Genomic DNA, 21437 nt, shown 5'->3' with positions numbered 1-21437 from the left:
AAAATGGCTAGGGGACAAAAGGCCTACAGTGCCACTTAACTAAAAGCCTGATTCACATTTCCTGTTCCCCTTCCCCAGCAGCCCCGACAACTCCTAATGAGCTGAGGTGAGTACAAAAGAAATTTGCATATTCCCAGACATACACATGTGAACAGTCCACCTTTTTGTACCTTGAGCAGAGACTTTGAAATGTTGGCCTGTTTTGCCGACCGGCCTGGTTCTCGCCCTCTTTCTTAGAGCCTGAAAATACCTTTCAGGTCCTCACCCTCGCAATGACAGGGTCTTTGATGTGCCGCCACTTACCCTAGAGAGCTATATTGTCACTTACTCTGGTTTCTCTTCAAAACGAAAAAATCTTTCGCCTTTTACTAAAGATTTCCGTGGAGAGGAACATTTAAGAGTTTATTCAATTTTTTTAATCCTTGCCACAGGTGAGGCTGTTTATCATTTGTTTAAAAGAAATGCATTAGAAGTTGGGGAATATCCAGCAATTGTCTGCTGCTTTTTTGGGGGACATGAGTTTGGTGTTTTATTCCTGAGCTCTCTGCTTGCTCATTTGCATAAACAGAGTGCAGGAGAGGTGCCTCATGGGAAAGAGCTTGTGCAGTGCATGAGATTGCTTTTCTTGACTGACTTGAAACTACACGATCGCAGGCAGTATATTTTCTTATCTCCCAAAGATCCTGCTGCCAGATCCCAGAGGTCACCCTCCTTTTTAAAGGTGGGACCAAGACTCATGCTGTGCTTTTCATAGGGCTTGCCCGTTATTTGTGCCGGTTAGAGGTGCCCTGAGAGGTCGCCAATCCTGAGTCAGCTTCCTCTCAGGTAGACTTGAAGGGGCACGTCAGACTTGTTTCACGTGTCTCCAGCCTAGACAGATATATCCTTCTATATTCAGGTTTAATGAAAGTACGTGTGAAAAAGGCACATACGGTGCATGGCTATGTGTAGAGCGTGTTGAAAGCGTAAAATGGCTAGGGGACAAAAGGCCTACAGTGCCACTTAACTAAAAGCCTGATTCACATTTCCTGTTCCCCTTCCCCAGCAGCCCCGACAACTCCTAATGAGCTGAGGTGAGTACAAAAGAAATTTGCATATTCCCAGACATACACATGTGAACAGTCCACCTTTTTGTACCTTGAGCAGAGACTTTGAAATGTTGGCCTGTTTTGCCCACCGGCCTGGTTCTCGCCCTCTTTCTTAGAGCCTGAAAATACCTTTCAGGTCCTCACCCTCGCAATGACAGGGTCTTTGATGTGCCGCCACTTACCCTAGAGAGCTATATTGTCACTTACTCTGGTTTCTCTTCAAAACGAAAAAATCTTTCGCCTTTTACTAAAGATTTCCGTGGAGAGGAACATTTAAGAGTTTATTCAATTTTTTTAAGCCTTGCCACAGGTGAGGCTGTTTATCATTTGTTTAAAAGAAAAGCATTACAAGTTGGGGAATATCCAGCAATTGTCTGCTGCTTTTTTGGGGGACATGAGTTTGGTGTTTTATTCCTGAGCTCTCTGCTTGCTCATTTGCATAAACAGAGTGCAGGAGAGGTGCCTCATGGGAAAGAGCTTGTGCAGTGCATGAGATTGCTTTTCTTGACTGACTTGAAACTTCACGATCGCAGGCAGTATATTTTCTTATCTCCCAAAGATCCTGCTGCCAGATCCCAGAGGTCACCCTCCTTTTTAAAGGTGGGACCAAGACTCATGCTGTGCTTTTCATAGGGCTTGCCCGTTATTTGTGCCCGTTAGAGGTGCCCTGAGAGGTCGCCAATCCTGAGTCAGCTTCCTCTCAGGTAGACTTGAAGGGGCACGTCAGACTTGTTTCACGTGTCTCCAGCCTAGACAGATATATCCTTCTATATTCAGGTTTAATGAAAGTACGTGTGAAAAAGGCACATACGGTGCATGGCTATGTGTAGAGCGTGTTGAAAGCGTAAAATGGCTAGGGGACAAAAGGCCTACAGTGCCACTTAACTAAAAGCCTGATTCACATTTCCTGTTCCCCTTCCCCAGCAGCCCCGACAACTCCTAATGAGCTGAGGTGAGTACAAAAGAAATTTGCATATTCCCAGACATACACATGTGAACAGTCCACCTTTTTGTACCTTGAGCAGAGACTTTGAAATGTTGGCCTGTTTTGCCCACCGGCCTGGTTCTCGCCCTCTTTCTTAGAGCCTGAAAATACCTTTCAGGTCCTCACCCTCGCAATGACAGGGTCTTTGATGTGCCGCCACTTACCCTAGAGAGCTATATTGTCACTTACTCTGGTTTCTCTTCAAAACGAAAAAATCTTTCGCCTTTTACTAAAGATTTCCGTGGAGAGGAACATTTAAGAGTTTATTCAATTTTTTTAAGCCTTGCCGCAGGTGAGGCTGTTTATCATTTGTTTAAAAGAAAAGCATTAGAAGTTGGGGAATATCCAGCAATTGTCTGCTGCTTTTTTGGGGGACATGAGTTTGGTGTTTTATTCCTGAGCTCTCTGCTTGCTCATTTGCATAAACAGAGTGCAGGAGAGGTGCCTCATGGGAAAGAGATTGTGCAGTGCATGAGATTGCTTTTCTTGACTGACTTGAAACTACACGATCGCAGGCAGTATATTTTCTTATCTCCCAAAGATCCTGCTGCCAGATCCCAGAGGTCACCCTCCTTTTTAAAGGTGGGACCAAGACTCATGCTGTGCTTTTCATAGGGCTTGCCCGTTATTTGTGCCGGTTAGAGGTGCCCTGAGAGGTCGCCAATCCTGAGTCAGCTTCCTCTCAGGTAGACTTGAAGGGGCACGTCAGACTTGTTTCACGTGTCTCCAGCCTAGACAGATATATCCTTCTATATTCAGGTTTAATGAAAGTACGTGTGAAAAAGGCACATACGGTGCATGGCTATGTGTAGAGCGTGTTGAAAGCGTAAAATGGCTAGGGGACAAAAGGCCTACAGTGCCACTTAACTAAAAGCCTGATTCACATTTCCTGTTCCCCTTCCCCAGCAGCCCCGACAACTCCTAATGAGCTGAGGTGAGTACAAAAGAAATTTGCATATTCCCAGACATACACATGTGAACAGTCCACCTTTTTGTACCTTGAGCAGAGACTTTGAAATGTTGGCCTGTTTTGCCCACCGGCCTGGTTCTCGCCCTCTTTCTTAGAGCCTGAAAATACCTTTCAGGCCCTCACCCTCGCAATGACAGGGTCTTTGATGTGGCGCCACTTACCCTAGAGAGCTATATTGTCACTTACTCTGGTTTCTCTTCAAAACGAAAATATCTTTCGCCTTTTACTAAAGATTTCCGTGGAGAGGAACATTTAAGAGTTTATTCAATTTTTTTAAGCCTTGACACAGGTGAGGCTGTTTATCATTTGTTTAAAAGAAAAGCATTAGAAGTTGGGGAATATCCAGCAATTGTCTGCTGCTTTTTAGGGGGACATGAGTTTGGTGTTTTATTCCTGAGCTCTCTGCTTGCTCATTTGCATAAACAGAGTGCAGGAGAGGTGCCTCATGGGAAAGAGCTTGTGCAGTGCATGAGATTGCTTTTCTTGACTGACTTGAAACTACACGATCGCAGGCAGTATATTTTCTTATCTCCCAAAGATCCTGCTGCCAGATCCCAGAGGTCACCCTCCTTTTTAAAGGTGGGACCAAGACTCATGCTGTGCTTTTCATAGGGCTTGCCCGTTATTTGTGCCCGTTGGAGGTGCCCTGAGAGGTCGCCAATCCTGAGTCCGCTTCCTCTCAGGTAGACTTGAAGGGGCACGTCAGACTTGTTTCACGTGTCTCCAGCCTAGACAGATATATCCTTCTATATTCAGGTTTAATGAAAGTACGTGTGAAAAAGGCACATACGGTGCATGGCTATGTGTAGAGCACAGTGGTGGCTCTGAGCATATCGATTGGAGGGATGGTGTTGAAAGCGTAAAATGGCTAGGGGACAAAAGGCCTACAGTGCCACTTAACTAAAAGCCTGATTCACATTTCCTGTTCCCCTTCCCCAGCAGCCCCGACAACTCCTAATGAGCTGAGGTGAGTACAAAAGAAATTTGCATATTCCCAGACATACACATGTGAACAGTCCACCTTTTTGTACCTTGAGCAGAGACTTTGAAATGTTGGCCTGTTTTGCCGACCGGCCTGGTTCTCGCCCTCTTTCTTAGAGCCTGAAAATACCTTTCAGGTCCTCACCCTCGCAATGACAGGGTCTTTGATGTGCCGCCACTTACCCTAGAGAGCTATATTGTCACTTACTCTGGTTTCTCTTCAAAACGAAAAAATCTTTCGCCTTTTACTAAAGATTTCCGTGGAGAGGAACATTTAAGAGTTTATTCAATTTTTATAATCCTTGCCACAGGTGAGGCTGTTTATCATTTGTTTAAAAGAAATGCATTAGAAGTTGGGGAATATCCAGCAATTGTCTGCTGCTTTTTTGGGGGACATGAGTTTGGTGTTTTATTCCTGAGCTCTCTGCTTGCTCATTTGCATAAACAGAGTGCAGGAGAGGTGCCTCATGGGAAAGAGCTTGTGCAGTGCATGAGATTGCTTTTCTTGACTGACTTGAAACTACACGATCGCAGGCAGTATATTTTCTTATCTCCCAAAGATCCTGCTGCCAGATCCCAGAGGTCACCCTCCTTTTTAAAGGTGGGACCAAGACTCATGCTGTGCTTTTCATAGGGCTTGCCCGTTATTTGTGCCGGTTAGAGGTGCCCTGAGAGGTCGCCAATCCTGAGTCAGCTTCCTCTCAGGTAGACTTGAAGGGGCACGTCAGACTTGTTTCACGTGTCTCCAGCCTAGACAGATATATCCTTCTATATTCAGGTTTAATGAAAGTACGTGTGAAAAAGGCACATACGGTGCATGGCTATGTGTAGAGCGTGTTGAAAGCGTAAAATGGCTAGGGGACAAAAGGCCTACAGTGCCACTTAACTAAAAGCCTGATTCACATTTCCTGTTCCCCTTCCCCAGCAGCCCCGACAACTCCTAATGAGCTGAGGTGAGTACAAAAGAAATTTGCATATTCCCAGACATACACATGTGAACAGTCCACCTTTTTGTACCTTGAGCAGAGACTTTGAAATGTTGGCCTGTTTTGCCCACCGGCCTGGTTCTCGCCCTCTTTCTTAGAGCCTGAAAATACCTTTCAGGTCCTCACCCTCGCAATGACAGGGTCTTTGATGTGCCGCCACTTACCCTAGAGAGCTATATTGTCACTTACTCTGGTTTCTCTTCAAAACGAAAAAATCTTTCGCCTTTTACTAAAGATTTCCGTGGAGAGGAACATTTAAGAGTTTATTCAATTTTTTTAAGCCTTGCCACAGGTGAGGCTGTTTATCATTTGTTTAAAAGAAAAGCATTACAAGTTGGGGAATATCCAGCAATTGTCTGCTGCTTTTTTGGGGGACATGAGTTTGGTGTTTTATTCCTGAGCTCTCTGCTTGCTCATTTGCATAAACAGAGTGCAGGAGAGGTGCCTCATGGGAAAGAGCTTGTGCAGTGCATGAGATTGCTTTTCTTGACTGACTTGAAACTTCACGATCGCAGGCAGTATATTTTCTTATCTCCCAAAGATCCTGCTGCCAGATCCCAGAGGTCACCCTCCTTTTTAAAGGTGGGACCAAGACTCATGCTGTGCTTTTCATAGGGCTTGCCCGTTATTTGTGCCCGTTAGAGGTGCCCTGAGAGGTCGCCAATCCTGAGTCAGCTTCCTCTCAGGTAGACTTGAAGGGGCACGTCAGACTTGTTTCACGTGTCTCCAGCCTAGACAGATATATCCTTCTATATTCAGGTTTAATGAAAGTACGTGTGAAAAAGGCACATACGGTGCATGGCTATGTGTAGAGCGTGTTGAAAGCGTAAAATGGCTAGGGGACAAAAGGCCTACAGTGCCACTTAACTAAAAGCCTGATTCACATTTCCTGTTCCCCTTCCCCAGCAGCCCCGACAACTCCTAATGAGCTGAGGTGAGTACAAAAGAAATTTGCATATTCCCAGACATACACATGTGAACAGTCCACCTTTTTGTACCTTGAGCAGAGACTTTGAAATGTTGGCCTGTTTTGCCCACCGGCCTGGTTCTCGCCCTCTTTCTTAGAGCCTGAAAATACCTTTCAGGTCCTCACCCTCGCAATGACAGGGTCTTTGATGTGCCGCCACTTACCCTAGAGAGCTATATTGTCACTTACTCTGGTTTCTCTTCAAAACGAAAAAATCTTTCGCCTTTTACTAAAGATTTCCGTGGAGAGGAACATTTAAGAGTTTATTCAATTTTTTTAAGCCTTGCCGCAGGTGAGGCTGTTTATCATTTGTTTAAAAGAAAAGCATTAGAAGTTGGGGAATATCCAGCAATTGTCTGCTGCTTTTTTGGGGGACATGAGTTTGGTGTTTTATTCCTGAGCTCTCTGCTTGCTCATTTGCATAAACAGAGTGCAGGAGAGGTGCCTCATGGGAAAGAGCTTGTGCAGTGCATGAGATTGCTTTTCTTGACTGACTTGAAACTACACGATCGCAGGCAGTATATTTTCTTATCTCCCAAAGATCCTGCTGCCAGATCCCAGAGGTCACCCTCCTTTTTAAAGGTGGGACCAAGACTCATGCTGTGCTTTTCATAGGGCTTGCCCGTTATTTGTGCCGGTTAGAGGTGCCCTGAGAGGTCGCCAATCCTGAGTCAGCTTCCTCTCAGGTAGACTTGAAGGGGCACGTCAGACTTGTTTCACGTGTCTCCAGCCTAGACAGATATATCCTTCTATATTCAGGTTTAATGAAAGTACGTGTGAAAAAGGCACATACGGTGCATGGCTATGTGTAGAGCGTGTTGAAAGCGTAAAATGGCTAGGGGACAAAAGGCCTACAGTGCCACTTAACTAAAAGCCTGATTCACATTTCCTGTTCCCCTTCCCCAGCAGCCCCGACAACTCCTAATGAGCTGAGGTGAGTACAAAAGAAATTTGCATATTCCCAGACATACACATGTGAACAGTCCACCTTTTTGTACCTTGAGCAGAGACTTTGAAATGTTGGCCTGTTTTGCCCACCGGCCTGGTTCTCGCCCTCTTTCTTAGAGCCTGAAAATACCTTTCAGGCCCTCACCCTCGCAATGACAGGGTCTTTGATGTGGCGCCACTTACCCTAGAGAGCTATATTGTCACTTACTCTGGTTTCTCTTCAAAACGAAAATATCTTTCGCCTTTTACTAAAGATTTCCGTGGAGAGGAACATTTAAGAGTTTATTCAATTTTTTTAAGCCTTGACACAGGTGAGGCTGTTTATCATTTGTTTAAAAGAAAAGCATTAGAAGTTGGGGAATATCCAGCAATTGTCTGCTGCTTTTTTGGGGGACATGAGTTTGGTGTTTTATTCCTGAGCTCTCTGCTTGCTCATTTGCATAAACAGAGTGCAGGAGAGGTGCCTCATGGGAAAGAGCTTGTGCAGTGCATGAGATTGCTTTTCTTGACTGACTTGAAACTACACGATCGCAGGCAGTATATTTTCTTATCTCCCAAAGATCCTGCTGCCAGATCCCAGAGGTCACCCTCCTTTTTAAAGGTGGGACCAAGACTCATGCTGTGCTTTTCATAGGGCTTGCCCGTTATTTGTGCCCGTTGGAGGTGCCCTGAGAGGTCGCCAATCCTGAGTCCGCTTCCTCTCAGGTAGACTTGAAGGGGCACGTCAGACTTGTTTCACGTGTCTCCAGCCTAGACAGATATATCCTTCTATATTCAGGTTTAATGAAAGTACGTGTGAAAAAGGCACATACGGTGCATGGCTATGTGTAGAGCACAGTGGTGGCTCTGAGCATATCGATTGGAGGGATGGTGTTGAAAGCGTAAAATGGCTAGGGGACAAAAGGCCTACAGTGCCACTTAACTAAAAGCCTGATTCACATTTCCTGTTCCCCTTCCCCAGCAGCCCCGACAACTCCTAATGAGCTGAGGTGAGTACAAAAGAAATTTGCATATTCCCAGACATACACATGTGAACAGTCCACCTTTTTGTACCTTGAGCAGAGACTTTGAAATGTTGGCCTGTTTTGCCGACCGGCCTGGTTCTCGCCCTCTTTCTTAGAGCCTGAAAATACCTTTCAGGTCCTCACCCTCGCAATGACAGGGTCTTTGATGTGCCGCCACTTACCCTAGAGAGCTATATTGTCACTTACTCTGGTTTCTCTTCAAAACGAAAAAATCTTTCGCCTTTTACTAAAGATTTCCGTGGAGAGGAACATTTAAGAGTTTATTCAATTTTTATAATCCTTGCCACAGGTGAGGCTGTTTATCATTTGTTTAAAAGAAATGCATTAGAAGTTGGGGAATATCCAGCAATTGTCTGCTGCTTTTTTGGGGGACATGAGTTTGGTGTTTTATTCCTGAGCTCTCTGCTTGCTCATTTGCATAAACAGAGTGCAGGAGAGGTGCCTCATGGGAAAGAGCTTGTGCAGTGCATGAGATTGCTTTTCTTGACTGACTTGAAACTACACGATCGCAGGCAGTATATTTTCTTATCTCCCAAAGATCCTGCTGCCAGATCCCAGAGGTCACCCTCCTTTTTAAAGGTGGGACCAAGACTCATGCTGTGCTTTTCATAGGGCTTGCCCGTTATTTGTGCCGGTTAGAGGTGCCCTGAGAGGTCGCCAATCCTGAGTCAGCTTCCTCTCAGGTAGACTTGAAGGGGCACGTCAGACTTGTTTCACGTGTCTCCAGCCTAGACAGATATATCCTTCTATATTCAGGTTTAATGAAAGTACGTGTGAAAAAGGCACATACGGTGCATGGCTATGTGTAGAGCGTGTTGAAAGCGTAAAATGGCTAGGGGACAAAAGGCCTACAGTGCCACTTAACTAAAAGCCTGATTCACATTTCCTGTTCCCCTTCCCCAGCAGCCCCGACAACTCCTAATGAGCTGAGGTGAGTACAAAAGAAATTTGCATATTCCCAGACATACACATGTGAACAGTCCACCTTTTTGTACCTTGAGCAGAGACTTTGAAATGTTGGCCTGTTTTGCCCACCGGCCTGGTTCTCGCCCTCTTTCTTAGAGCCTGAAAATACCTTTCAGGTCCTCACCCTCGCAATGACAGGGTCTTTGATGTGCCGCCACTTACCCTAGAGAGCTATATTGTCACTTACTCTGGTTTCTCTTCAAAACGAAAAAATCTTTCGCCTTTTACTAAAGATTTCCGTGGAGAGGAACATTTAAGAGTTTATTCAATTTTTTTAAGCCTTGCCACAGGTGAGGCTGTTTATCATTTGTTTAAAAGAAAAGCATTAGAAGTTGGGGAATATCCAGCAATTGTCTGCTGCTTTGTTGGGGGACATGAGTTTGGTGTTTTATTCCTGAGCTCTCTGCTTGCTCATTTGCATAAACAGAGTGCAGGAGAGGTGCCTCATGGGAAAGAGCTTGTGCAGTGCATGAGATTGCTTTTCTTGACTGACTTGAAACTTCACGATCGCAGGCAGTATATTTTCTTATCTCCCAAAGATCCTGCTGCCAGATCCCAGAGGTCACCCTCCTTTTTAAAGGTGGGACCAAGACTCATGCTGTGCTTTTCATAGGGCTTGCCCGTTATTTGTGCCCGTTAGAGGTGCCCTGAGAGGTCGCCAATCCTGAGTCAGCTTCCTCTCAGGTAGACTTGAAGGGGCACGTCAGACTTGTTTCACGTGTCTCCAGCCTAGACAGATATATCCTTCTATATTCAGGTTTAATGAAAGTACGTGTGAAAAAGGCACATACGGTGCATGGCTATGTGTAGAGCGTGTTGAAAGCGTAAAATGGCTAGGGGACAAAAGGCCTACAGTGCCACTTAACTAAAAGCCTGATTCACATTTCCTGTTCCCCTTCCCCAGCAGCCCCGACAACTCCTAATGAGCTGAGGTGAGTACAAAAGAAATTTGCATATTCCCAGACATACACATGTGAACAGTCCACCTTTTTGTACCTTGAGCAGAGACTTTGAAATGTTGGCCTGTTTTGCCCACCGGCCTGGTTCTCGCCCTCTTTCTTAGAGCCTGAAAATACCTTTCAGGTCCTCACCCTCGCAATGACAGGGTCTTTGATGTGCCGCCACTTACCCTAGAGAGCTATATTGTCACTTACTCTGGTTTCTCTTCAAAACGAAAAAATCTTTCGCCTTTTACTAAAGATTTCCGTGGAGAGGAACATTTAAGAGTTTATTCAATTTTTTTAAGCCTTGCCACAGGTGAGGCTGTTTATCATTTGTTTAAAAGAAAAGCATTAGAAGTTGGGGAATATCCAGCAATTGTCTGCTGCTTTTTTGGGGGACTTGAGTTTGGTGTTTTATTCCTGAGCTCTCTGCTTGCTCATTTGCATAAACAGAGTGCAGGAGAGGTGCCTCATGGGAAAGAGCTTGTGCAGTGCATGAGATTGCTTTTCTTGACTGACTTGAAACTACACGATCGCAGGCAGTATATTTTCTTATCTCCCAAAGATCCTGCTGCCAGATCCCAGAGGTCACCCTCCTTTTTAAAGGTGGGACCAAGACTCATGCTGTGCTTTTCATAGGGCTTGCCCGTTATTTGTGCCCGTTAGAGGTGCCCTGAGAGGTCGCCAATCCTGAGTCAGCTTCCTCTCAGGTAGACTTGAAGGGGCACGTCAGACTTGTTTCACGTGTCTCCAGCCTAGACAGATATATCCTTCTATATTCAGGTTTAATGAAAGTACGTGTGAAAAAGGCACATACGGTGCATGGCTATGTGTAGAGCGTGTTGAAAGCGTAAAATGGCTAGGGGACAAAAGGCCTACAGTGCCACTTAACTAAAAGCCTGATTCACATTTCCTGTTCCCCTTCCCCAGCAGCCCCGACAACTCCTAATGAGCTGAGGTGAGTACAAAAGAAATTTGCATATTCCCAGACATACACATGTGAACAGTCCACCTTTTTGTACCTTGAGCAGAGACTTTGAAATGTTGGCCTGTTTTGCCCACCGGCCTGGTTCTCGCCCTCTTTCTTAGAGCCTGAAAATACCTTTCAGGCCCTCACCCTCGCAATGACAGGGTCTTTGATGTGGCGCCACTTACCCTAGAGAGCTATATTGTCACTTACTCTGGTTTCTCTTCAAAACGAAAATATCTTTCGCCTTTTACTAAAGATTTCCGTGGAGAGGAACATTTAAGAGTTTATTCAATTTTTTTAAGCCTTGACACAGGTGAGGCTGTTTATCATTTGTTTAAAAGAAAAGCATTAGAAGTTGGGGAATATCCAGCAATTGTCTGCTGCTTTTTAGGGGGACATGAGTTTGGTGTTTTATTCCTGAGCTCTCTGCTTGCTCATTTGCATAAACAGAGTGCAGGAGAGGTGCCTCATGGGAAAGAGCTTGTGCAGTGCATGAGATTGCTTTTCTTGACTGACTTGAAACTACACGATCGCAGGCAGTATATTTTCTTATCTCCCAAAGATCCTGCTGCCAGATCCCAGAGGTCACCCTCCTTTTTAAAGGTGGGACCAAGACTCATGCTGTGCTTTTCATAGGGCTTGCCCGTTATTTGTGCCCGTTGGAGGTGCCCTGAGAGGTCGCCAATCCTGAGTCCGCTTCCTCTCAGGTAGACTTGAAGGGGCACGTCAGACTTGTTTCACGTGTCTCCAGCCTAGACAGATATATCCTTCTATATTCAGGTTTAATGAAAGTACGTGTGAAAAAGGCACATACGGTGCATGGCTATGTGTAGAGCACAGTGGTGGCTCTGAGCATATCGATTGGAGGGATGGTGTTGAAAGCGTAAAATGGCTAGGGGACAAAAGGCCTACAGTGCCACTTAACTAAAAGCCTGATTCACATTTCCTGTTCCCCTTCCCCAGCAGCCCCGACAACTCCTAATGAGCTGAGGTGAGTACAAAAGAAATTTGCATATTCCCAGACATACACATGTGAACAGTCCACCTTTTTGTACCTTGAGCAGAGACTTTGAAATGTTGGCCTGTTTTGCCGACCGGCCTGGTTCTCGCCCTCTTTCTTAGAGCCTGAAAATACCTTTCAGGTCCTCACCCTCGCAATGACAGGGTCTTTGATGTGCCGCCACTTACCCTAGAGAGCTATATTGTCACTTACTCTGGTTTCTCTTCAAAACGAAAAAATCTTTCGCCTTTTACTAAAGATTTCCGTGGAGAGGAACATTTAAGAGTTTATTCAATTTTTTTAATCCTTGCCACAGGTGAGGCTGTTTATCATTTGTTTAAAAGAAATGCATTAGAAGTTGGGGAATATCCAGCAATTGTCTGCTGCTTTTTTGGGGGACATGAGTTTGGTGTTTTATTCCTGAGCTCTCTGCTTGCTCATTTGCATAAACAGAGTGCAGGAGAGGTGCCTCATGGGAAAGAGCTTGTGCAGTGCATGAGATTGCTTTTCTTGACTGACTTGAAACTACACGATCGCAGGCAGTATATTTTCTTATCTCCCAAAGATCCTGCTGCCAGATCCCAGAGGTCACCCTCCTTTTTAAAGGTGGGACCAAGACTCATGCTGTGCTTTTCATAGGGCTTGCCCGTTATTTGTGCCGGTTAGAGGTGCCCTGAGAGGTCGCCAATCCTGAGTCAGCTTCCTCTCAGGTAGACTTGAAGGGGCACGTCAGACTTGTTTCACGTGTCTCCAGCCTAGACAGATATATCCTTCTATATTCAGGTTTAATGAAAGTACGTGTGAAAAAGGCACATACGGTGCATGGCTATGTGTAGAGCGTGTTGAAAGCGTAAAATGGCTAGGGGACAAAAGGCCTACAGTGCCACTTAACTAAAAGCCTGATTCACATTTCCTGTTCCCCTTCCCCAGCAGCCCCGACAACTCCTAATGAGCTGAGGTGAGTACAAAAGAAATTTGCATATTCCCAGACATACACATGTGAACAGTCCACCTTTTTGTACCTTGAGCAGAGACTTTGAAATGTTGGCCTGTTTTGCCCACCGGCCTGGTTCTCGCCCTCTTTCTTAGAGCCTGAAAATACCTTTCAGGTCCTCACCCTCGCAATGACAGGGTCTTTGATGTGCCGCCACTTACCCTAGAGAGCTATATTGTCACTTACTCTGGTTTCTCTTCAAAACGAAAAAATCTTTCGCCTTTTACTAAAGATTTCCGTGGAGAGGAACATTTAAGAGTTTATTCAATTTTTTTAAGCCTTGCCACAGGTGAGGCTGTTTATCATTTGTTTAAAAGAAAAGCATTACAAGTTGGGGAATATCCAGCAATTGCCTGCTGCTTTTTTGGGGGACATGAGTTTGGTGTTTTATTCCTGAGCTCTCTGCTTGCTCATTTGCATAAACAGAGTGCAGGAGAGGTGCCTCATGGGAAAGAGCTTGTGCAGTGCATGAGATTGCTTTTCTTGACTGACTTGAAACTTCACGATCGCAGGCAGTATATTTTCTTATCTCCCAAAGATCCTGCTGCCAGATCCCAGAGGTCACCCTCCTTTTTAAAGGTGGGACCAAGACTCATGCTGTGCTTTTCATAGGGCTTGCCCGTTATTTGTGCCCGTTGGAGGTGCCCTGAGAGGTCGCCAATCCTGAGTCCGCTTCCTCTCAGGTAGACTTGAAGGGGCACGTCAGACTTGTTTCACGTGTCTCCAGCCTAGACAGATATATCCTTCTATATTCAGGTTTAATGAAAGTACGTGTGAAAAAGGCACATACGGTGCATGGCTATGTGTAGAGCGTGTTGAAAGCGTAAAATGGCTAGGGGACAAAAGGCCTACAGTGCCACTTAACTAAAAGCCTGATTCACATTTCCTGTTCCCCTTCCCCAGCAGCCCCGACAACTCCTAATGAGCTGAGGTGAGTACAAAAGAAATTTGCATATTCCCAGACATACACATGTGAACAGTCCACCTTTTTGTACCTTGAGCAGAGACTTTGAAATGTTGGCCTGTTTTGCCCACCGGCCTGGTTCTCGCCCTCTTTCTTAGAGCCTGAAAATACCTTTCAGGTCCTCACCCTCGCAATGACAGGGTCTTTGATGTGCCGCCACTTACCCTAGAGAGCTATATTGTCACTTATTCTGGTTTCTCTTCAAAACGAAAAAATCTTTCGCCTTTTACTAAAGATTTCCGTGGAGAGGAACATTTAAGAGTTTATTCAATTTTTTTAAGCCTTGCCACAGGTGAGGCTGTTTATCATTTGTTTAAAAGAAAAGCATTACAAGTTGGGGAATATCCAGCAATTGTCTGCTGCTTTTTTTGGGGGACATGAGTTTGGTGTTTTATTCCTGAGCTCTCTGCTTGCTCATTTGCATAAACAGAGTGCAGGAGAGGTGCCTCATGGGAAAGAGCTTGTGCAGTGCATGAGATTGCTTTTCTTGACTGACTTGAAACTTCACGATCGCAGGCAGTATATTTTCTTATCTCCCAAAGATCCTGCTGCCAGATCCCAGAGGTCACCCTCCTTTTTAAAGGTGGGACCAAGACTCATGCTGTGCTTTTCATAGGGCTTGCCCGTTATTTGTGCCCGTTATTTGTGCCCGTTCGAGGTGCCCTGAGAGGTCGCCAATCCTGAGTCAGCTTCCTCTCAGGTAGACTTGAAGGGGCACGTCAGACTTGTTTCACGTGTCTCCAGCCTAGACAGATATATCCTTCTATATTCAGGTTTAATGAAAGTACGTGTGAAAAAGGCACATACGGTGCATGGCTATGTGTAGAGCGTGTTGAAAGCGTAAAATGGCTAGGGGACAAAAGGCCTACAGTGCCACTTAACTAAAAGCCTGATTCACATTTCCTGTTCCCCTTCCCCAGCAGCCCCGACAACTCCTAATGAGCTGAGGTGAGTACAAAAGAAATTTGCATATTCCCAGACATACACATGTGAACAGTCCACCTTTTTGTACCTTGAGCAGAGACTTTGAAATGTTGGCCTGTTTTGCCCACCGGCCTGGTTCTCGCCCTCTTTCTTAGAGCCTGAAAATACCTTTCAGGTCCTCACCCTCGCAATGACAGGGTCTTTGATGTGCCGCCACTTACCCTAGAGAGCTATATTGTCACTTACTCTGGTTTCTCTTCAAAACGAAAAAATCTTTCGCCTTTTACTAAAGATTTCCGTGGAGAGGAACATTTAAGAGTTTATTCAATTTTTTTAAGCCTTGCCACAGGTGAGGCTGTTTATCATTTGTTTAAAAGAAAAGCATTACAAGTTGGGGAATATCCAGCAATTGTCTGCTGCTTTTTTGGGGGACATGAGTTTGGTGTTTTATTCCTGAGCTCTCTGCTTGCTCATTTGCATAAACAGAGTGCAGGAGAGGTGCCTCATGGGAAAGAGCTTGTGCAGTGCATGAGATTGCTTTTCTTGACTGACTTGAAACTACACGATCGCAGGCAGTATATTTTCTTATCTCCCAAAGATCCTGCTGCCAGATCCCAGAGGTCACCCTCCTTTTTAAAGGTGGGACCAAGACTCATGCTGTGCTTTTCATAGGGCTTGCCCGTTATTTGTGCCCGTTGGAGGTGCCCTGAGAGGTCGCCAATCCTGAGTCCGCTTCCTCTCAGGTAGACTTGAAGGGGCACGTCAGACTTGTTTCACGTGTCTCCAGCCTAGACAGATATATCCTTCTATATTCAGGTTTAATGAAAGTACGTGTGAAAAAGGCACATACGGTGCATGGCTATGTGTAGAGCGTGTTGAAAGCGTAAAATGGCTAGGGGACAAAAGGCCTACAGTGCCACTTAACTAAAAGCCTGATTCACATTTCCTGTTCCCCTTCCCCAGCAGCCCCGACAACTCCTAATGAGCTGAGGTGAGTACAAAAGAAATTTGCATATTCCCAGACATACACATGTGAACAGTCCACCTTTTTGTACCTTGAGCAGAGACTTTGAAATGTTGGCCTGTTTTGCCCACCGGCCTGGTTCTCGCCCTCTTTCTTAGAGCCTGAAAATACCTTTCAGGTCCTCACCCTCGCAATGACAGGGTCTTTGATGTGCCGCCACTTACCCTAGAGAGCTATATTGTCACTTATTCTGGTTTCTCTTCAAAACGAAAAAATCTTTCGCCTTTTACTAAAGATTTCCGTGGAGAGGAACATTTAAGAGTTTATTCAATTTTTTTAAGCCTTGCCACAGGTGAGGCTGTTTATCATTTGTTTAAAAGAAAAGCATTACAAGTTGGGGAATATCCAGCAATTGTCTGCTGCTTTTTTTGGGGGACATGAGTTTGGTGTTTTATTCCTGAGCTCTCTGCTTGCTCATTTGCATAAACAGAGTGCAGGAGAGGTGCCTCATGGGAAAGAGCTTGTGCAGTGCATGAGATTGCTTTTCTTGACTGACTTGAAACTTCACGATCGCAGGCAGTATATTTTCTTATCTCCCAAAGATCCTGCTGCCAGATCCCAGAGGTCACCCTCCTTTTTAAAGGTGGGACCAAGACTCATGCTGTGCTTTTCATAGGGCTTGCCCGTTATTTGTGCCCGTTATTTGTGCCCGTTCGAGGTGCCCTGAGAGGTCGCCAATCCTGAGTCAGCTTCCTCTCAGGTAGACTTGAAGGGGCACGTCAGACTTGTTTCACGTGTCTCCAGCCTAGACAGATATATCCTTCTATATTCAGGTTTAATGAAAGTACGTGTGAAAAAGGCACATACGGTGCATGGCTATGTGTAGAGCGTGTTGAAAGCGTAAAATGGCTAGGGGACAAAAGGCCTACAGTGCCACTTAACTAAAAGCCTGATTCACATTTCCTGTTCCCCTTCCCCAGCAGCCCCGACAACTCCTAATGAGCTGAGGTGAGTACAAAAGAAATTTGCATATTCCCAGACATACACATGTGAACAGTCCACCTTTTTGTACCTTGAGCAGAGACTTTGAAATGTTGGCCTGTTTTGCCCACCGGCCTGGTTCTCGCCCTCTTTCTTAGAGCCTGAAAATACCTTTCAGGTCCTCACCCTCGCAATGACAGGGTCTTTGATGTGCCGCCACTTACCCTAGAGAGCTATATTGTCACTTACTCTGGTTTCTCTTCAAAACGAAAAAATCTTTCGCCTTTTACTAAAGATTTCCGTGGAGAGGAACATTTAAGAGTTTATTCAATTTTTTTAAGCCTTGCCACAGGTGAGGCTGTTTATCATTTGTTTAAAAGAAAAGCATTAGAAGTTGGGGAATATCCAGCAATTGTCTGCTGCTTTGTTGGGGGACATGAGTTTGGTGTTTTATTCCTGAGCTCTCTGCTTGCTCATTTGCATAAACAGAGTGCAGGAGAGGTGCCTCATGGGAAAGAGCTTGTGCAGTGCATGAGATTGCTTTTCTTGACTGACTTGAAACTTCACGATCGCAGGCAGTATATTTTCTTATCTCCCAAAGATCCTGCTGCCAGATCCCAGAGGTCACCCTCCTTTTTAAAGGTGGGACCAAGACTCATGCTGTGCTTTTCATAGGGCTTGCCCGTTATTTGTGCCCGTTAGAGGTGCCCTGAGAGGTCGCCAATCCTGAGTCAGCTTCCTCTCAGGTAGACTTGAAGGGGCACGTCAGACTTGTTTCACGTGTCTCCAGCCTAGACAGATATATCCTTCTATATTCAGGTTTAATGAAAGTACGTGTGAAAAAGGCACATACGGTGCATGGCTATGTGTAGAGCGTGTTGAAAGCGTAAAATGGCTAGGGGACAAAAGGCCTACAGTGCCACTTAACTAAAAGCCTGATTCACATTTCCTGTTCCCCTTCCCCAGCAGCCCCGACAACTCCTAATGAGCTGAGGTGAGTACAAAAGAAATTTGCATATTCCCAGACATACACATGTGAACAGTCCACCTTTTTGTACCTTGAGCAGAGACTTTGAAATGTTGGCCTGTTTTGCCCACCGGCCTGGTTCTCGCCCTCTTTCTTAGAGCCTGAAAATACCTTTCAGGTCCTCACCCTCGCAATGACAGGGTCTTTGATGTGCCGCCACTTACCCTAGAGAGCTATATTGTCACTTACTCTGGTTTCTCTTCAAAACGAAAAAATCTTTCGCCTTTTACTAAAGATTTCCGTGGAGAGGAACATTTAAGAGTTTATTCAATTTTTTTAAGCCTTGCCACAGGTGAGGCTGTTTATCATTTGTTTAAAAGAAAAGCATTAGAAGTTGGGGAATATCCAGCAATTGTCTGCTGCTTTTTTGGGGGACTTGAGTTTGGTGTTTTATTCCTGAGCTCTCTGCTTGCTCATTTGCATAAACAGAGTGCAGGAGAGGTGCCTCATGGGAAAGAGCTTGTGCAGTGCATGAGATTGCTTTTCTTGACTGACTTGAAACTACACGATCGCAGGCAGTATATTTTCTTATCTCCCAAAGATCCTGCTGCCAGATCCCAGAGGTCACCCTCCTTTTTAAAGGTGGGACCAAGACTCATGCTGTGCTTTTCATAGGGCTTGCCCGTTATTTGTGCCCGTTAGAGGTGCCCTGAGAGGTCGCCAATCCTGAGTCAGCTTCCTCTCAGGTAGACTTGAAGGGGCACGTCAGACTTGTTTCACGTGTCTCCAGCCTAGACAGATATATCCTTCTATATTCAGGTTTAATGAAAGTACGTGTGAAAAAGGCACATACGGTGCATGGCTATGTGTAGAGCGTGTTGAAAGCGTAAAATGGCTAGGGGACAAAAGGCCTACAGTGCCACTTAACTAAAAGCCTGATTCACATTTCCTGTTCCCCTTCCCCAGCAGCCCCGACAACTCCTAATGAGCTGAGGTGAGTACAAAAGAAATTTGCATATTCCCAGACATACACATGTGAACAGTCCACCTTTTTGTACCTTGAGCAGAGACTTTGAAATGTTGGCCTGTTTTGCCCACCGGCCTGGTTCTCGCCCTCTTTCTTAGAGCCTGAAAATACCTTTCAGGCCCTCACCCTCGCAATGACAGGGTCTTTGATGTGGCGCCACTTACCCTAGAGAGCTATATTGTCACTTACTCTGGTTTCTCTTCAAAACGAAAATATCTTTCGCCTTTTACTAAAGATTTCCGTGGAGAGGAACATTTAAGAGTTTATTCAATTTTTTTAAGCCTTGACACAGGTGAGGCTGTTTATCATTTGTTTAAAAGAAAAGCATTAGAAGTTGGGGAATATCCAGCAATTGTCTGCTGCTTTTTAGGGGGACATGAGTTTGGTGTTTTATTCCTGAGCTCTCTGCTTGCTCATTTGCATAAACAGAGTGCAGGAGAGGTGCCTCATGGGAAAGAGCTTGTGCAGTGCATGAGATTGCTTTTCTTGACTGACTTGAAACTACACGATCGCAGGCAGTATATTTTCTTATCTCCCAAAGATCCTGCTGCCAGATCCCAGAGGTCACCCTCCTTTTTAAAGGTGGGACCAAGACTCATGCTGTGCTTTTCATAGGGCTTGCCCGTTATTTGTGCCCGTTGGAGGTGCCCTGAGAGGTCGCCAATCCTGAGTCCGCTTCCTCTCAGGTAGACTTGAAGGGGCACGTCAGACTTGTTTCACGTGTCTCCAGCCTAGACAGATATATCCTTCTATATTCAGGTTTAATGAAAGTACGTGTGAAAAAGGCACATACGGTGCATGGCTATGTGTAGAGCACAGTGGTGGCTCTGAGCATATCGATTGGAGGGATGGTGTTGAAAGCGTAAAATGGCTAGGGGACAAAAGGCCTACAGTGCCACTTAACTAAAAGCCTGATTCACATTTCCTGTTCCCCTTCCCCAGCAGCCCCGACAACTCCTAATGAGCTGAGGTGAGTACAAAAGAAATTTGCATATTCCCAGACATACACATGTGAACAGTCCACCTTTTTGTACCTTGAGCAGAGACTTTGAAATGTTGGCCTGTTTTGCCGACCGGCCTGGTTCTCGCCCTCTTTCTTAGAGCCTGAAAATACCTTTCAGGTCCTCACCCTCGCAATGACAGGGTCTTTGATGTGCCGCCACTTACCCTAGAGAGCTATATTGTCACTTACTCTGGTTTCTCTTCAAAACGAAAAAATCTTTCGCCTTTTACTAAAGATTTCCGTGGAGAGGAACATTTAAGAGTTTATTCAATTTTTTTAATCCTTGCCACAGGTGAGGCTGTTTATCATTTGTTTAAAAGAAATGCATTAGAAGTTGGGGAATATCCAGCAATTGTCTGCTGCTTTTTTGGGGGACATGAGTTTGGTGTTTTATTCCTGAGCTCTCTGCTTGCTCATTTGCATAAACAGAGTGCAGGAGAGGTGCCTCATGGGAAAGAGCTTGTGCAGTGCATGAGATTGCTTTTCTTGACTGACTTGAAACTACACGATCGCAGGCAGTATATTTTCTTATCTCCCAAAGATCCTGCTGCCAGATCCCAGAGGTCACCCTCCTTTTTAAAGGTGGGACCAAGACTCATGCTGTGCTTTTCATAGGGCTTGCCCGTTATTTGTGCCGGTTAGAGGTGCCCTGAGAGGTCGCCAATCCTGAGTCAGCTTCCTCTCAGGTAGACTTGAAGGGGCACGTCAGACTTGTTTCACGTGTCTCCAGCCTAGACAGATATATCCTTCTATATTCAGGTTTAATGAAAGTACGTGTGAAAAAGGCACATACGGTGCATGGCTATGTGTAGAGCGTGTTGAAAGCGTAAAATGGCTAGGGGACAAAAGGCCTACAGTGCCACTTAACTAAAAGCCTGATTCACATTTCCTGTTCCCCTTCCCCAGCAGCCCCGACAACTCCTAATGAGCTGAGGTGAGTACAAAAGAAATTTGCATATTCCCAGACATACACATGTGAACAGTCCACCTTTTTGTACCTTGAGCAGAGACTTTGAAATGTTGGCCTGTTTTGCCCACCGGCCTGGTTCTCGCCCTCTTTCTTAGAGCCTGAAAATACCTTTCAGGTCCTCACCCTCGCAATGACAGGGTCTTTGATGTGCCGCCACTTACCCTAGAGAGCTATATTGTCACTTACTCTGGTTTCTCTTCAAAACGAAAAAATCTTTCGCCTTTTACTAAAGATTTCCGTGGAGAGGAACATTTAAGAGTTTATTCAATTTTTTTAAGCCTTGCCACAGGTGAGGCTGTTTATCATTTGTTTAAAAGAAAAGCATTACAAGTTGGGGAATATCCAGCAATTGTCTGCTGCTTTTTTGGGGGACATGAGTTTGGTGTTTTATTCCTGAGCTCTCTGCTTGCTCATTTGCATAAACAGAGTGCAGGAGAGGTGCCTCATGGGAAAGAGCTTGTGCAGTGCATGAGATTGCTTTTCTTGACTGACTTGAAACTTCACGATCGCAGGCAGTATATTTTCTTATCTCCCAAAGATCCTGCTGCCAGATCCCAGAGGTCACCCTCCTTTTTAAAGGTGGGACCAAGACTCATGCTGTGCTTTTCATAGGGCTTGCCCGTTATTTGTGCCCGTTAGAGGTGCCCTGAGAGGTCGCCAATCCTGAGTCAGCTTCCTCTCAGGTAGACTTGAAGGGGCACGTCAGACTTGTTTCACGTGTCTCCAGCCTAGACAGATATATCCTTCTATATTCAGGTTTAATGAAAGTACGTGTGAAAAAGGCACATACGGTGCATGGCTATGTGTAGAGCGTGT

At 45.3% G+C, this 21437-nt stretch overlaps 22 non-coding genes across 22 annotated transcripts; all 22 read left to right on the top strand.

The window, feature by feature from the left end:
- The first annotated feature begins 324 nt into the window (after window positions 1-324).
- On the top strand, window positions 325-439 carry LOC146774185 (U5 spliceosomal RNA). The gene has a single exon (XR_014974028.1). It is a non-coding gene; the product is annotated as a U5 spliceosomal RNA (small nuclear RNA).
- An 852-nt stretch (window positions 440-1291) lies between these two features.
- LOC146774184 (U5 spliceosomal RNA) lies at window positions 1292-1406 on the top strand. The gene has a single exon (XR_014972673.1). It is a non-coding gene; the product is annotated as a U5 spliceosomal RNA (small nuclear RNA).
- Window positions 1407-2258: 852 nt separating this feature from the next.
- On the top strand, window positions 2259-2373 carry LOC146774183 (U5 spliceosomal RNA). Its single transcript, XR_014973733.1, has one exon. It is a non-coding gene; the product is annotated as a U5 spliceosomal RNA (small nuclear RNA).
- An 852-nt stretch (window positions 2374-3225) lies between these two features.
- On the top strand, window positions 3226-3340 carry LOC146774182 (U5 spliceosomal RNA). The gene has a single exon (XR_014974311.1). It is a non-coding gene; the product is annotated as a U5 spliceosomal RNA (small nuclear RNA).
- An 888-nt stretch (window positions 3341-4228) lies between these two features.
- Window positions 4229-4343, top strand: LOC146774181 (U5 spliceosomal RNA). Its single transcript, XR_014974270.1, has one exon. It is a non-coding gene; the product is annotated as a U5 spliceosomal RNA (small nuclear RNA).
- Window positions 4344-5195: 852 nt separating this feature from the next.
- On the top strand, window positions 5196-5310 carry LOC146774180 (U5 spliceosomal RNA). The gene has a single exon (XR_014972672.1). It is a non-coding gene; the product is annotated as a U5 spliceosomal RNA (small nuclear RNA).
- Window positions 5311-6162: 852 nt separating this feature from the next.
- On the top strand, window positions 6163-6277 carry LOC146774179 (U5 spliceosomal RNA). Its single transcript, XR_014973732.1, has one exon. It is a non-coding gene; the product is annotated as a U5 spliceosomal RNA (small nuclear RNA).
- An 852-nt stretch (window positions 6278-7129) lies between these two features.
- Window positions 7130-7244, top strand: LOC146774178 (U5 spliceosomal RNA). The gene has a single exon (XR_014974310.1). It is a non-coding gene; the product is annotated as a U5 spliceosomal RNA (small nuclear RNA).
- Window positions 7245-8132: 888 nt separating this feature from the next.
- On the top strand, window positions 8133-8247 carry LOC146774177 (U5 spliceosomal RNA). The gene has a single exon (XR_014974268.1). It is a non-coding gene; the product is annotated as a U5 spliceosomal RNA (small nuclear RNA).
- Window positions 8248-9099: 852 nt separating this feature from the next.
- LOC146774176 (U5 spliceosomal RNA) lies at window positions 9100-9214 on the top strand. The gene has a single exon (XR_014972671.1). It is a non-coding gene; the product is annotated as a U5 spliceosomal RNA (small nuclear RNA).
- An 852-nt stretch (window positions 9215-10066) lies between these two features.
- On the top strand, window positions 10067-10181 carry LOC146774175 (U5 spliceosomal RNA). Its single transcript, XR_014972669.1, has one exon. It is a non-coding gene; the product is annotated as a U5 spliceosomal RNA (small nuclear RNA).
- Window positions 10182-11033: 852 nt separating this feature from the next.
- LOC146774174 (U5 spliceosomal RNA) lies at window positions 11034-11148 on the top strand. Its single transcript, XR_014974309.1, has one exon. It is a non-coding gene; the product is annotated as a U5 spliceosomal RNA (small nuclear RNA).
- An 888-nt stretch (window positions 11149-12036) lies between these two features.
- LOC146774173 (U5 spliceosomal RNA) lies at window positions 12037-12151 on the top strand. The gene has a single exon (XR_014974027.1). It is a non-coding gene; the product is annotated as a U5 spliceosomal RNA (small nuclear RNA).
- An 852-nt stretch (window positions 12152-13003) lies between these two features.
- Window positions 13004-13118, top strand: LOC146774172 (U5 spliceosomal RNA). Its single transcript, XR_014972668.1, has one exon. It is a non-coding gene; the product is annotated as a U5 spliceosomal RNA (small nuclear RNA).
- Window positions 13119-13970: 852 nt separating this feature from the next.
- Window positions 13971-14085, top strand: LOC146774171 (U5 spliceosomal RNA). Its single transcript, XR_014973834.1, has one exon. It is a non-coding gene; the product is annotated as a U5 spliceosomal RNA (small nuclear RNA).
- Window positions 14086-14951: 866 nt separating this feature from the next.
- On the top strand, window positions 14952-15066 carry LOC146774170 (U5 spliceosomal RNA). The gene has a single exon (XR_014972667.1). It is a non-coding gene; the product is annotated as a U5 spliceosomal RNA (small nuclear RNA).
- Window positions 15067-15918: 852 nt separating this feature from the next.
- Window positions 15919-16033, top strand: LOC146774169 (U5 spliceosomal RNA). Its single transcript, XR_014973833.1, has one exon. It is a non-coding gene; the product is annotated as a U5 spliceosomal RNA (small nuclear RNA).
- Window positions 16034-16899: 866 nt separating this feature from the next.
- Window positions 16900-17014, top strand: LOC146774168 (U5 spliceosomal RNA). The gene has a single exon (XR_014972666.1). It is a non-coding gene; the product is annotated as a U5 spliceosomal RNA (small nuclear RNA).
- Window positions 17015-17866: 852 nt separating this feature from the next.
- On the top strand, window positions 17867-17981 carry LOC146774167 (U5 spliceosomal RNA). Its single transcript, XR_014972665.1, has one exon. It is a non-coding gene; the product is annotated as a U5 spliceosomal RNA (small nuclear RNA).
- An 852-nt stretch (window positions 17982-18833) lies between these two features.
- On the top strand, window positions 18834-18948 carry LOC146774166 (U5 spliceosomal RNA). Its single transcript, XR_014974308.1, has one exon. It is a non-coding gene; the product is annotated as a U5 spliceosomal RNA (small nuclear RNA).
- An 888-nt stretch (window positions 18949-19836) lies between these two features.
- LOC146774165 (U5 spliceosomal RNA) lies at window positions 19837-19951 on the top strand. Its single transcript, XR_014974025.1, has one exon. It is a non-coding gene; the product is annotated as a U5 spliceosomal RNA (small nuclear RNA).
- Window positions 19952-20803: 852 nt separating this feature from the next.
- Window positions 20804-20918, top strand: LOC146774164 (U5 spliceosomal RNA). The gene has a single exon (XR_014972664.1). It is a non-coding gene; the product is annotated as a U5 spliceosomal RNA (small nuclear RNA).
- The last annotated feature ends 519 nt before the right edge of the window (window positions 20919-21437 follow it).

The sequence above is a fragment of the Triturus cristatus genome, chromosome 12 (assembly GCF_964204655.1).
Source record: "Triturus cristatus chromosome 12, aTriCri1.1, whole genome shotgun sequence".
Taxonomy (NCBI): Eukaryota; Metazoa; Chordata; class Amphibia; order Caudata; family Salamandridae; genus Triturus; species Triturus cristatus.
Note: the sequence above shows the minus strand (reverse complement) of the source record. Positions and strands in the feature narration are given on the sequence as shown.